Source organism: Arachis ipaensis, chromosome B1, assembly GCF_059453495.1.
Source record: "Arachis ipaensis isolate K30076 ecotype BB chromosome B1, ASM5945349v1, whole genome shotgun sequence".
NCBI classification, from domain to species: domain Eukaryota; kingdom Viridiplantae; phylum Streptophyta; class Magnoliopsida; order Fabales; family Fabaceae; genus Arachis; species Arachis ipaensis.
The window spans coordinates 11,844,227-11,857,764 of record NC_142436.1 but is presented as its reverse complement, the minus strand read 5'-3'; positions in this window follow the sequence as shown (position 1 = coordinate 11,857,764).

The window sequence follows — 13,538 nt, the reverse complement described above, 5'->3', positions numbered from 1 at the left end:
GGAGTTGCTCTTATCATTTTTTTCGATCCTCTTCACCTCACTTTTCATTCCCTCCATATTCCAATCTTTCTCATCCCTTCATCATATTTATCGTTACCGTTGTCTCTTTTGTTGATAAATACTTCAAATATTTATGATATAAATAAATTAAATATTATTTAAAATTTATTAGTTTATATTTTTAGAATATTTAATTTAATATATTTTAATTTTGTTTATTTAATTACTAAATTAAGTTTTTATATTTATAGACTTAGAGTTTTTTTTTTATTTTAACGTAATAAGAAGTTATACATACCTCCTAAACTATTGTTGTTATCACATAGAAAATTAGAAGAATGTCAAAATACTTTTTAGTTTTGTGTCTAATTTTTTAATGCAATAGTAAAGAAACTTCGTAACCTAACTTATCCACACTATAATTTGAAAATTGAACCAAAAAGACTTACTCAACTTTTTATCAAATTGAAGAACAAAGATGTAAAATGTGTATAGTTATTATTGGAAATTTATTGTACCATCTACCTGTTGTACTTCATATTTATGATCCTAGTTATTTTGTGGATAAAGATGGTCATGGATCTCCACAAGAACGGAGATTTTTCCACGTCGTAGTCCACGTTTAGTAAAATGCCTCCGTTCTTGTTTTATTTTTGTCACAGATTCGCGTTTATTTCCTTTCTCAGAGATGCAAATATCCACGGATATCTATGGATGTTAAGTCTTAGAAAAATTTAACACAATCATAATAAAATATAATACAATTCAACCAAATATATTAAATTAAAACACAATCCATACACAAATTTAACATAATCAACATACATACAAAATCTTTAACATACAAATAAAAATAAAATGAAATAGAAAAATTTTTCACAAATGCTAAGAATGAATTAAGATTACATAACTAATTATATATATACATATGTGTAAAGACATTTAAATAAATTCTTTTTTGCGAGAATTTTCCAGATCTCAGTGGGTGGATAAGTCAATCTTTGCACTTAATCCCATTTATTTGCGGAAGCGGATCCTTATTCCCTAGAAGTTTTGCTAAATCCTAAATTTTAAATTCTAAACTCTAAATTCTAAATTCTAAATTCTAAATTTTAAACTTTAAATCCTATATCATTCAAAAAATAGAATTGAAAAATAATTTTATAATAAAAATTATATAATATTATCTAATTAAAAGTTTGATTCCTTATACTTATTTATTTATTTTACATAATAGTGTAGTAATAAATAAAGATTTAATTACTCTGCAAGTCTCTATAGTTTCACTAAATTTTCAATTAGGTCACTATACTTTTTTCTTTTCAATTGGATTCCTAGACGTTAATTTTTTTTTTTCAATTTAGTCCCTGCCGTGACAAAACCGTTTGAGATAACAGAATATTCTGTTCAAAAATCGAATATTCTCATAATTGGGTTAGAATAACTAATTGAATCCACCTCCGTTTTTTCAAAATACCAAAACAACCCTTGGCGTTTTGTCCCAAAATTAAAGAACCCTAGCCAGTGCTTATTCTCTAAAGTCATTGGCGTTTCTCCACCGTTCATCTGCATCGTCGTCGTCCTTGGCGGCGTGAGCGTTGGTCGTCGTTGTCCTTGGTCTGCATTGCAATGCTCTGCTCTATTCGTCCTTGGTCTGTGCTGATCTGCATTGTGTTTTCTCTGTTCGTTGCATTCCCTCGTCGTGCCTCGCCTCGCCTCGCCTCGTGTCACCGCGCCGCGCCTTGCTTGGTCGCACCTCACCTTATTGTCTGAAGTTGATCTGCCAAAACAAGTAAGGAGTTAAAAATTGGAAGATTTGATTGATGGCTTGCTATGTTATGATGAACAATGAGTGAGATGCTAGGGTATAAAAATGTGAAGGGGGGAGAGAAAAGTTAGTATTAAACAAAAGGTTGGTAGAGAAGTTTCTCAATATTAATAAATTAAATAAGAATTGATGAGAATGATCAAATGTAGTTACAAGTTAATGGCACATCCATAATCCTATTACCCTTAATGTGTTTGTTTGTTCTTTAATTAGGGGACATTTCACAAACTAAGCTAATTGATGATACCATTAGTTTGGGTCATTTTATTAATGTATCTACAGGCACATAGAGTGAAATTGCAATACACATAATGGCTCTTTCTTTTTTCATATCATAAATTAGTTGTGCAAGCTAAACAAATCACTAGTATATGTATATCTACCAACAAAAAGCTGAGAATTTTGTTAATAAAATTAAATAATTAATACTCTAGCATGGAATTTTGTTTATTATTGATTGTTGTTGCTGTGATTATGATGATTTATTAGGGTTCTATTTTCCTTTTTTATGTAGTGATAGGGGATTTAGATTTCACCATAGACATACATCATGGTGACAAGTTTCATGATACAGGACATGGGCTAGAATATTTGGGAGGAAGAGTGTTGGAAGACCTGTATTTTGAGCTTAATGAATGGAATTTTCAAGAAATAGTTAGTGAGTTGAAGAAGTTAGGGTACATAGGGTATGCTATGATATGGTACTATAAACCAGACTATCAATTGAACTCAGGTCTTAGAGAGTTGATGAGTGATGGAGATGCCATGAGAATGAGTAGATTATTAGTGTCACAGACTGTTAAGCATTGCTTGGTGTATGTTGTTGATGGCTGCATGAAAAGTAATGGTGTTGAGATATCTTCCAATGATAAAGATTATGTGTCAACTAAAGCTGAGTATAATGGTAGTGGGTTAATAGAAGTAGAAGTTAAAGATGAATCAGAGCCATCTAGTAAGGAGAATAGATTTGATGATAGTACTGATGATGGAGATCACGAGAATCATTTTGGTTTTGATGTTGAAGATGGAAATGATGGAGGAACTTTAAATGCTTTTTGTGGGTTCCGTGGCCCATTAAATCAAGATGACAATGGTCAAGCTACTAGTGTTGATGCTGCTGTTCATGATGTTGTTGTTGGGGAGGATGTTAAAGTTGGAGAAATTTCTGAGGGTTACGAAACTGAAGATATTGATAGCTTTGAGGGAGATTCCGACGATATGATTAAGAAGAGAAGATACCCTAAATATAATGAGGCTGAGATGAGAAGGGACTATGAGTTTAAGGTAGGGTTGGAGTTCAAGTCACTCGCTCAGTTTAAGAATGCTATTAGAGAGCATGCTTTGTTGAATGGAAGGGATATTAGGTATATGAAGAATGATAGGGTTAGATGTAGAGTGGGTTGCAGAGGGAAGAAAGAAAAGTGTAGGTGGATGGTATTTGCATCTAAAGTTGGTGGTTCCGATTGCTTTCGGCTGAAGACCCTGAATGAAAATTGCACTTATGGATGAAATTACAGCGATAGGCTTGCATCAAGTAGTTGGGTGTCACAGAAGATTGTTACCAACATTAGCAGGGGAGAGAAGATAAAGATTGCAATAGTAATTCATACCATTCAGGACAAATACATGGCTAATATTCCAATTACAAAGGCTTATTGGGTGAGGAGAAAAGTGATGGAAGAAGTACATGATAGGGCTATTCTAAAATATGGCAAGCTAAGAGATTACTGTACAGAGATTATAAGGATAAATCCCGAGTCTACTACTCAAACTGTGGTTGACAACCCTTCAATTACTCACCAGCCAAGTTTTATGAGGATGTACATGTGTCTTGATTCTATTATGCAAGGGTTCTTGGCTAGTTACAGTCCTATCATAGGGGTAGATGACTACCACATGAAGGGTGATCATGGTCAACAACTTTTGGTGGCTGTTGGAAGAGATTCGAACGATAATTATTTTTCAATTGTTGTTGCTGCTGTAGAGGTTGACCAGAGACAACTAGGGTTGGTTTATTAACCTGCTATTGGATGATATTGGACATGTTAGTAGAAGGAAGTGGCTATTTATGTTCGACCAATAAAAAGTTAGTACTTTTAAGTTGCCATTATGTGTTTTACTATTTTTTGGTTGAAATATTTTGTGTTTCATGTGTTGATTGGAGTATGTTGTTATATAAGGCATTTAAACTAGTGAATGTGATGTATTTTAGAAACATATATGCTGCTGTTTTACTGTTTTTTAGTTGAAATATTTTTTGTTTCATGTGTTGATCGGAATAGGTTGTTGTCATAGATGGCATTTAAGCTAGTGTATGTGATTCATTTTCTGAGAATACATGCTGTTATACCTGGTGTCAAAGTCTGATGCTGCTGCTACTGCTGCAGCCAACAGAGATTATGCGACTGGCCTAAATGGAGATGCTGCTGCCGATGAAGCTGTTGTTGCTACTGCCGTTGCCAATGAAGCTGCTGCTGACACTACGGTTGCTGCTGACACTGTGGCTGCTACTGACATTGCGACTGCTACTGACACTAGATTCGGTGTAAATAACTGTAGATCTAAAAGAAGAAGACAAGTAGGAATAGGTAGGGGTGGAGGAAGGAACAAAGGAAGGAGTAGAGGAAGGAATGCTGCTGCATCTTCACAACCACTCCCTACCACACCTACTGCTGCATCTTCACAATCTAAACCCACCACAGCTACTGCTACCTCTATTCAACCACCTCCTATAGTTGCTACTTCAGATTCTTAGGATCCAACCTCCTAGCCTCTTTTACCTGTTGCAGCTGCAGATTCTCAGCAATTACTTAGAACATCTTCTCAAACTTTACCAAAGACAAAGTATTTGGTGTGAAGAGGAGTGGACGACTCAAGTTAGGAGTGAGGAAGCCAACAGGGCAACCAAATCTACAAATAGACCTAACTGAAGACTGAAGCATGATTATATTTAGAGTTAGGGTTGTTGGAGTTGCTATTAAATAGTATATGTTGTGATGAATTGTGTAGGATTTATTGTTAGTGCTTTGTCTCTGTGGCCAATGTTTATTATGTATGTAGGACTACTATTTTGATATTTTGTTATAAGCTTGGACTACTTTTAATTGTTGTACTTCTTGGACCTTTATTTTGGATTAGGTATGTGGCATACTATATGACCACTTATTTTGTGATATATTGTGGATATATGGTATAAAAAAAATACTTCTTTAATGAACTTCTAGATATGTGACATGTTATATGGCCAGTTATTTTCTATAACTTGTGGACATATGGTGCAACTTTAAATATTGAATTCTAAAGTTTTCTTCAATTGTGTTTTATTGTCATACAGACAAAATATAATCAAACTAAACATTACACAATATATTAATACAAAATATAATGAAACTAAACATAATTAACAGGAATTGAATTGAAATTTTAGAATTTCTTACATTAAAATTTCACAACACAATTAACTTTAAACCCTTACAAATCACATTGCAATTATTATGACTATGAAAAACATAAATAGCATATATTGCATTTTGCACTTATTCTTCATATTGTTTTCCAATCTTCCAACTTGTTTTTGGACAATATTAAAGTCATCACATAATCTACCCACACAAGCATCCATTTGTCCAACTTCAACAATCAATCCCTCTATAGCAGATATGCTTCTTGTTCTACCACCTTCATCAATCTATTAAAAAAATTTGCATCTTCTGTTAGGGCAAGAAATAAATCTTCTATTAGGATTCTTTGTTGTTCCAGAAATTCAAAGAATTAGAGTATCACCACAAAAATAGTGAACCCCCTTTTCCTTTTTCTTTGGCCACCCATTCTTCGAACCGTCATCATCACCAATCCACTCAAAAAATTACATTTTGGAATCTTCTAACAAGCAACATACCTTTTACTATGGTCAGAAACGGCCAATAAAGGGCGCACAGTTACTGCCTCCCCACAGAAACACAGGTGCCTTTTCTCCTTCAGATTGGAGCTCCTCAAAACACAGCTTCCCGAAGAGAGAAAAAAAGAAGTTCCATGACTTTGATCCATAGATTTGTGGAAGAGAAAATTTGAAAAGAACGAAAAATGGGGAAGAAAAGAAATCTCAGAGAAATCAGAAATATGAAGTGTTTATAGGTGGAAGACAGAGGCATACATGTAATTTCACAATTTACTAATATTTTTTGACATTTAACGTTAACAGGGACTAAATTGAAAAAAAATTAACGTCTAGGGACCCAATTGAAAAGAAAAATAGCATAGGGACCTAATTAAAAATTTGGTGAAATTATAGGAACCTGCAGAATAAATAAACCATAAATAAATTGGGACTTATATTTTAAAAGATCAACTATGTTGTTTATTAAAAAAGGTTTAGCCTTTGGTATAATATATATAAAATGGTGGAGTTAATACTCAAAATGATCCCTGAAATTTGACCCCCGATTCAATTTAGCCCTCGAATTTTCAATTGACCCAAATTATACCTGAAATTTTAACGCGTGCCTCAAGTTGGCCCTTCCGTTCATTTCCGTCATCGGAAAAATGACGTGGCAAATTTATTTGACACCTGATAGTGACACAAGAAAAACGACGTCATTTTTTCAAAAACCTAATTCCCTATTCCTTCATCACTATAGGGGGGTTTCAAATTTCCATAGTGCCAAATTCAAACAAACCAACAAGAAGCTCCTGCAACATCCTTCCACCAACGCCAGAATAATCAGTCTCTGAATAAGCCACTTCAATCACATGAAAAACTTTTTTATTTTCTATATGTGAATGCAATGCAAAAAAAGTGAAGAAAAGTGGAGACACACTCACGACGGTAGTGGGTCCGAGGTAGGGGCGGCAATGTGGTCAATGGGGGAAGGGTCATTAGTTCTGGCATCAATGGCTTTGAGAACGTGGAGGGGACTCTTGATGAAGAAAGGGGGTGAGTTGAGGTTGTAGTGTTGCACTGAAACTCTATCCCTCATTCTTTTTCAATAATAATAATAATAATAATAATAATAATAATAATAATAATAATAATAATAATAATAATAATTAAGAATAAGTTTGAAGTGAAATAGAGGAAGTAGAAGAGGTTGTGTTTGTTGTGAATGAAGCAATTGCTCATGCCTGTGTAGATGAAGGTGATGATGATTACTTGATGACTGAAAATGGGTTGGAGAGAAGCCATGGCTGCTTGAGGAAGAAGAAGAAGAGGGAGAGTAAAACGACGCCGTTTTGAAACAAATAGCAAAACGAGGTCGTTTAATTGTGCCAGGTCAGCTTTTCAGTGACGAAAATGGACGGAAGGGCCAACTTGAGGCACGCGTTAAAATTTCAGGGTACAATTTGGATCAATTGAAAATTCGATGGTTAAATTGAATTGAAGGTCAAATTTCAGAAGTTATTTTGAGTATTAACTCTAAAATAGTGGGAATTCTATGAAATTGTTTTCGTATGAAATTGGTAATTAAGAATCATTAGATAATAATTTAATCAAATATGTTAAATTATGTATTATTTAACAATTCTCTACTATTAATTTCACATAAACATAAGTGTATAGGTGAATATTCACCATATAATATATATATATATATATATATATATATATATATATATTTATATATATATATATGTTACGGTAGGTAACCGGAGATTAATGGGCTGAATGGCGTTGGTTGGCCCAAATGTATGAAGGAGGTGGCTTTCGAGTGGATCTGCTACTCGGCGTTCCTCCGTCCGACGTGTACGTGTGAAAGAATGGGGGGTGGTACCTGCAAGGACACTCCGATGCCTAAGTTAGCAAGAGTGTGAGCAGGTTTAGAGAGTATTGGAACTTCGAGATACCTGAATGGTGTCAGTGTATTTATAGTGGTGAGCCAATAACCACCGCTGAAGTAGTGCCACCTTTTTAGGTGGATAACCGCTCCCATATCTTAGGGAGGTTAAGATATGGCTCTATGAAGTGGTTAGAGAGTTTCTAGGGGCAGTTACTCATTCGAATGAGTGTTATCTGCCAGCTAACCCTCGTATCCGACTTCTTTGGAGCAGGTCGTGTTTAGTACCGACTTTTTGGGATGAAGGCTGGTACTGGGTGAAGGCCAACCCTTTGGGTTGGGCTTCTTTGCTTGGATCCTGGGCCATTATTACTGGGCCAGGGTATGAACAGTGCCCCTACTCGAGCCCAATTTCTTTTTAAGATTTGGGTTCGAGTATTCTACTCGGGGTCGTAGCCGATTTGTAAGAGGACCGACGTGATGGTTTTGAAACCGACGTGACTTTTCGTGACCTTTTGGTTCTGACAGTTACGTCTAATCAAGCGTCGTGTCCGTTAGGGGTGTGCGTAGGGATTTAATGGCCTTGGTAACGGTGCATCTTTAATGATCGCTCCAATTTTACCATTATGCCCCTAACGTTCTTATAAATGCTTTCCCCCTCTTTTATTGTTTCGTTTCTGCGATCTTTCAAAATTTCCCTTGCATTCGTTCGTGTTGCACTCTTGCGTTTTCGAAGGCTTTTGCTTCCAATCCTTATTTCCAGATAAAGGTTAGTTCTTTAATATGCCCTTGTAGATAAATTTGAATTGCAGACTTTAGTTTCGTATCCTCCTCCCTTTAGAGACCGTGTTGGTGATTTTTCTTTTCCCCTTGTAGGTTTTGTCACCCCTTTTTTAGAAAAAGAAATGGCTTCTGTAGATGCTCTCTCTCACTGGGTTGATGTCACGGTCTTAGGGGAGGAGCCCTCAGTCGATTCTGAGTTTATTACCAACCTTCGCACTCATCACAGAATTTGCACCTCTGAGGATGACGAGCCAAAATATGAATTGGTAGTCCCGGGTCCTGAAGACCGGGTTTGCTTTGGAAGAGTCAATGAGGCGGCCCCTCATTTTTTCTTTATGTATGAGTGCATGATCACCCGTTTGGGTGTTTTTCTTCCTTTTTCAAATTTTGAGATATCCGTTTTGCGTCACTGTCGGGTCGCTCCTACCCAGCTTCACCCCAACTCTTGGGGTTTTTTGAAAATTTATCAATTCATCAGCCAGGCTTTAGAGTTCCCGACTTCTTTAAAGATTTTTTCCATCTTTTTCATATGACAAAACCCTTCAGTGGGCTAAACAATAAACAACAGTGGGTGTCGTTCCGAGCCATACAAGGTCGGAGAATTTTCACCCTTTTTGACGAATCCTTTCATGACTTCAAGAACTATTTTTTCAAAGTGCAAGCTGTAGAGGGTCACCACCCCTTTTTTCCTGGATGATAATTCTTCTCCCCGATTTCCTTTATATTGGCTGGAGGCCTCCCCCTGCGAGAAATATGGTCTGGATGACCTAAATGAGGTAGAAGCAGCCATTGTGGGGTTCCTCCGAGAAGTGTGGGGGAGGGCCCCATACTTGGACACAAAAAAGTTTCTCCAGGGGTCTCCGACCTTTGTCCAAGCACAGTTAGGTAGCTTTTGTTTGTTTGTTGTATTTTCGACTTGTCTGACTGAATTATCCGACTTGTCTAATCTATCAATTGTTGCTTTTTTCAGAGATGGTAAAGGCAAACGCTCAGGAGTCTTACCAAAGGGTCCAGGAGGCTAAAGCAAGGTCTCGCGCCAGGACTGGTGGCACCAGGGCGGTTATCTCACCTCCTCCTCCTCCTCGGAATGTTGGGACTCCTTCTCAGCCCATTGTAATTTTTTCTTCAACTTTCTCTCAGCCACCCCCCTCTGCTCGACCTTCTTCTGAACCAGATAATAAGAAGCGCAAGACCTTAGAGTCTGGCTCTTCTGGTGAGGCGAAGGCGGATGCTCTTGCATTCGTCCAAAAGAACATCTATCCCAATGTTCGCATAAACATGGATGATGTTTCTGTTCGGCGCCACCTTATCACTCTGGTTGAGGAGAGTCTGAAGGCGGCGGGGGTTTGTGGCAAACTTTTGGATATTTTCGAGAAGGCTCCTCTCAGCTCTTTAGGGATGACCTCGAGGGTCGAAGAGCTGGAAGGAAGGCTTCTCATATATCAGGAGCATGATGGGAAGTTGAAGGAGGAAGTCGCCAAGCTGAGGGAGGAGAGAGATAACCTCCGGGAGAGGGAGAGGAAGTTGCAAGCCCAGTGCAACATGGAGGTGGATTTGAGGAAGGCAGCGCAAGCCAGCTACAACAGTTTATTTGATGATCTTGTGTCTGTAAAGAATGACTTGCTGAATGCCCAAAAGGCCTATACCGAGTTGGAGGACTCTATTGCAGATGGTGCTGATGAGGCTTGGAGGGTTTTCAAGGAGCAGGTCGGAGTCATTGCTCCTGACTTGGACCTTTCTCCTTTGGACTCTGATAAGATTGTTATTGATGGTGCCATCGTGGATCCTCCTGTCCCCGTGGTGGAGTCCGAGTCCGATTTGAAGACTCGGGGGCAGAGGATCATAGAGTCCCCTCCTCGCTCTAAGGACACTCCGGGTTCTTCTACCACTCCTCCGACTTCCTCTTCAGCCCCTGCTCCTGGCGTTCCTTCCGACTCTGCTGGTGGTGATCCTTCTACTCCTCTTGCTAAGAACTGATTTTGGCTATTGGGGCCCGGCCTGTGGGCCCCTCTTTTAAAACTCTTTTATATTTATTTGTTGATGTTGAAACAATTTTTGGCCTTTTAGGGCCGTAAACGAAACAATTTATGATACCCTTTTTAATAGGGGTTTAATTTAGCGTTTAAATAAATGCCCTTTTTGGATAAGGGTTTTGAGTTACCTTATGCGCGCATGCTTTTCTATTCGTAGTTCTTTTGATTTTTGATCTTTTCTGGAAAAAAAACTTTTCTTTGGGCTTGTCTGCTTTTCTGAATCTTTTTGATCTTCAAGGCAGCCTTATAACCTTTTCTTAGTTTTTTTTTCTATCTCTTTTCGTTATTCCTAGTACTCAATTTTGTTTCATTGAGCTTTTCGTGACTTAGGCTACTTTTGCGATTCATTTTAATTTTACTCGGTTTCGCATTTCGACTTATGAGTCGGACTGCTCCCGAGTTTATCATGATCGACTTCTATAGCCTCTTTACACCGACTTGTACCTCGTCGTTTCATCCTGACGACCACCTAGGTCGGTTCATGGGATTTTCACGTTTTGTCGAGCTTAAATCGGCGCGTTTCGTAGAGAGAGAATAAAAAAGGAATTTAAAAGAGATATTAAAATGAAAGAGATCTTTATTAATTGAGGAGGTACCTTATTGCTACTAAGGGTTTTTGACAATCTATTTTCCCTTAGCCCCTACTATGATGCCTCGTTAAAAACCCTTTTCAGAAAAAACCCTTTGATTTTGGGAAAAAATCATGAAATTGGGAAAAGAGTACATCAGGGAGTAGGGTTCGCTTTTAGCTGTAGTACCTTTTCATATTACAAGCATGCCACGACCATGGTAACTCGTTGCTGTCGAAGTCGGTTACCCTATAATAGCCTGTTCCTAAGACCTCGTTGATCTTGTATGGTCCTTTCCAGTTAGCAGCGAGCTTTCCTTCCCCAGATTTGTTGACTCCAATGTCGTTTCTGATTAAGACCAAGTCGTCTGGGGTGAAACTCCTTCGAATGACTTTTTTGTTGTATCTTGTAGTCATTCTTTGTTTCAACGCTGCTTCTCTTATCTGGGCTTCTTCTCGGACTTCGGGGAGCAAGTCGAGCTCTTCTTTGTGCCCCTGTATATTCTCGATCTCGTCGTGGAAAATCACTCTTGGGCTTTGCTCATTGACCTCTATTGGGATCATGGCCTCTACGCCATAAACTAGTCGGAAGGGTGTTTCTCCAGTGGCGGATTGGGGGGTTGTTCTGTAAGCCCATAGTACTTGTGGGAGCTCTTCAGCCCAAGCTCCTTTTGCATCTTGTAATCTTTTCTTCAGCCCTGCCAGTATGACTTTGTTGGCTGCCTCGGATTGCCCATTGGCTTGTGGGTGTTCCACTGAGGTGAACTGGTGTTTGATGTTCATACTGGCTACTAGGCTTCTAAAGGTGGAGTCGGTGAACTGGGTTCCGTTATCTGTGGTAATGGAATAAGGTATCCCATACCTTGTGATGATATTTTTGTAGAGGAACCTCCGACTTCTTTGTGCGGTGATGGTGGCCAGTGGTTCTGCTTCTATCCACTTTGTGAAATAATCTATTCCCACTATTAGGTACTTGACTTGTCCTGGCGCCTGGGGAAAAGGACCTAACAAATCCATTCCCCATTTTGCAAAGGGCCATGGAGAAGTGATACTAATGAGCTCCTCTGGGGGGCCACGTGGAAATTTGCATGCATTTGACATGGTTGGTACTTTTTCACAAAGCCTGTGGCATCTTTCTGCAAGGTTGGCCAGTAGAATCTAGCTCGGATCACCTTTCTGGCTAATGACCTGGCTCCGAGGTGGTTCCCGCAGATTCCACTATGTACTTCCTTTAATACCTCGGTGGTTCTTGAGGTCGGTACACATTTTAACAATGGTGTTGATATCCCCCTTCTATAGAGAATATTTTTCACCAAGGTATAGTGTTGTGCTTCCCTTCGGATTTTCTTGGCCTCCTTTTCCTCCTTGGGGAGGATGTCGAATTTCAGGTATTCGACTAAGGGGTTCATCCATCCGAGGTTTAATCCGACCACTTCAAAGACTTCTTGTTTGTCTTCCATTTTTACCACTGAAGGTTCCTGGAGAGTTTCTTGAATCAGGCTTCTGTTATTTCCTCCTGGCTTGGTACTTGCTAACTTGGATAGGGCGTCTGCTCTGCTGTTTAGATCCCGAGTTATGTGTTTCACCTCGGTTTCTGCAAAGCGCCCCAGGTGCTCCAAAGTTTTTTCCAAGTACCTCTTCATGTTTGGGTCCTTTGCCTGATATTCTCCACTTATTTGGGAGGTCACCACTTGGGAGTCGCTGTATATCATCACCTTCATAGCACCGACTTCTTCTGCCAGCTTCAATCCTGTGATCAAGGCTTCATACTCTGCCTGATTATTTGAAGCTGGGAATTCAAACTTGAGGGAAACCTCTATCTGGGTTCCCCTTTCATCTACCAATATTATGCCTGCACCACTTCCTGTTTTGTTGGAGGATCCATCTACATAGAGTTCCCATGTAGTTGGTTTATCCTCTTGATCTTCTGCGTATTCTGCAATAAAGTCGGCGAGGCACTGGGCTTTAATCGTCGTCCGAGCTTCATACTTCAAGTCGAACTCAGAGAGCTCTATTGCCCATTGAACCATTCTTCCTGCAACATCCGTCTTTTGGAGGATTTGCTTCATGGGCTGGTTCGTGCGGACTCTTACTGTGTGAGCTTGAAAGTAAGGCCGTAGCCTTCGTGAGGCTACACACTAAGGAGTAGGCAAACTTCTCTAGTTTGTGGTACCTTAGCTCAGGGCCCTGTAGAACTTTACTGATGAAATAGATTGGGTGTTGACCGTCCTCATCTTCTTTTATCAAGGCTGCTGAGACAGCCTTGTCTGCCACGGATAGGTATAGGACGAGATCTTTTCCGGCTACAGGTCGGGTCAGAATAGGAGGTTGGCTCAAAAACTTTTTGAACTCCTGGAACGCCTCCTCGCATTCGGGAGTCCATTCAAATTGGCGTCCCTTTCTCAAGAGGGAGAACAGTGGAAGGGATCTTAGTGCTGATCCTGCCAAAAACCTGGAGAGAGCTGCAAGTCGGCCGTTAAGTTGTTGGACTTCTCTTAAACAAGTCGGACTTCTCATTTCCAGGATAGCTCTACACTTATCGGGATTGGCTTCGA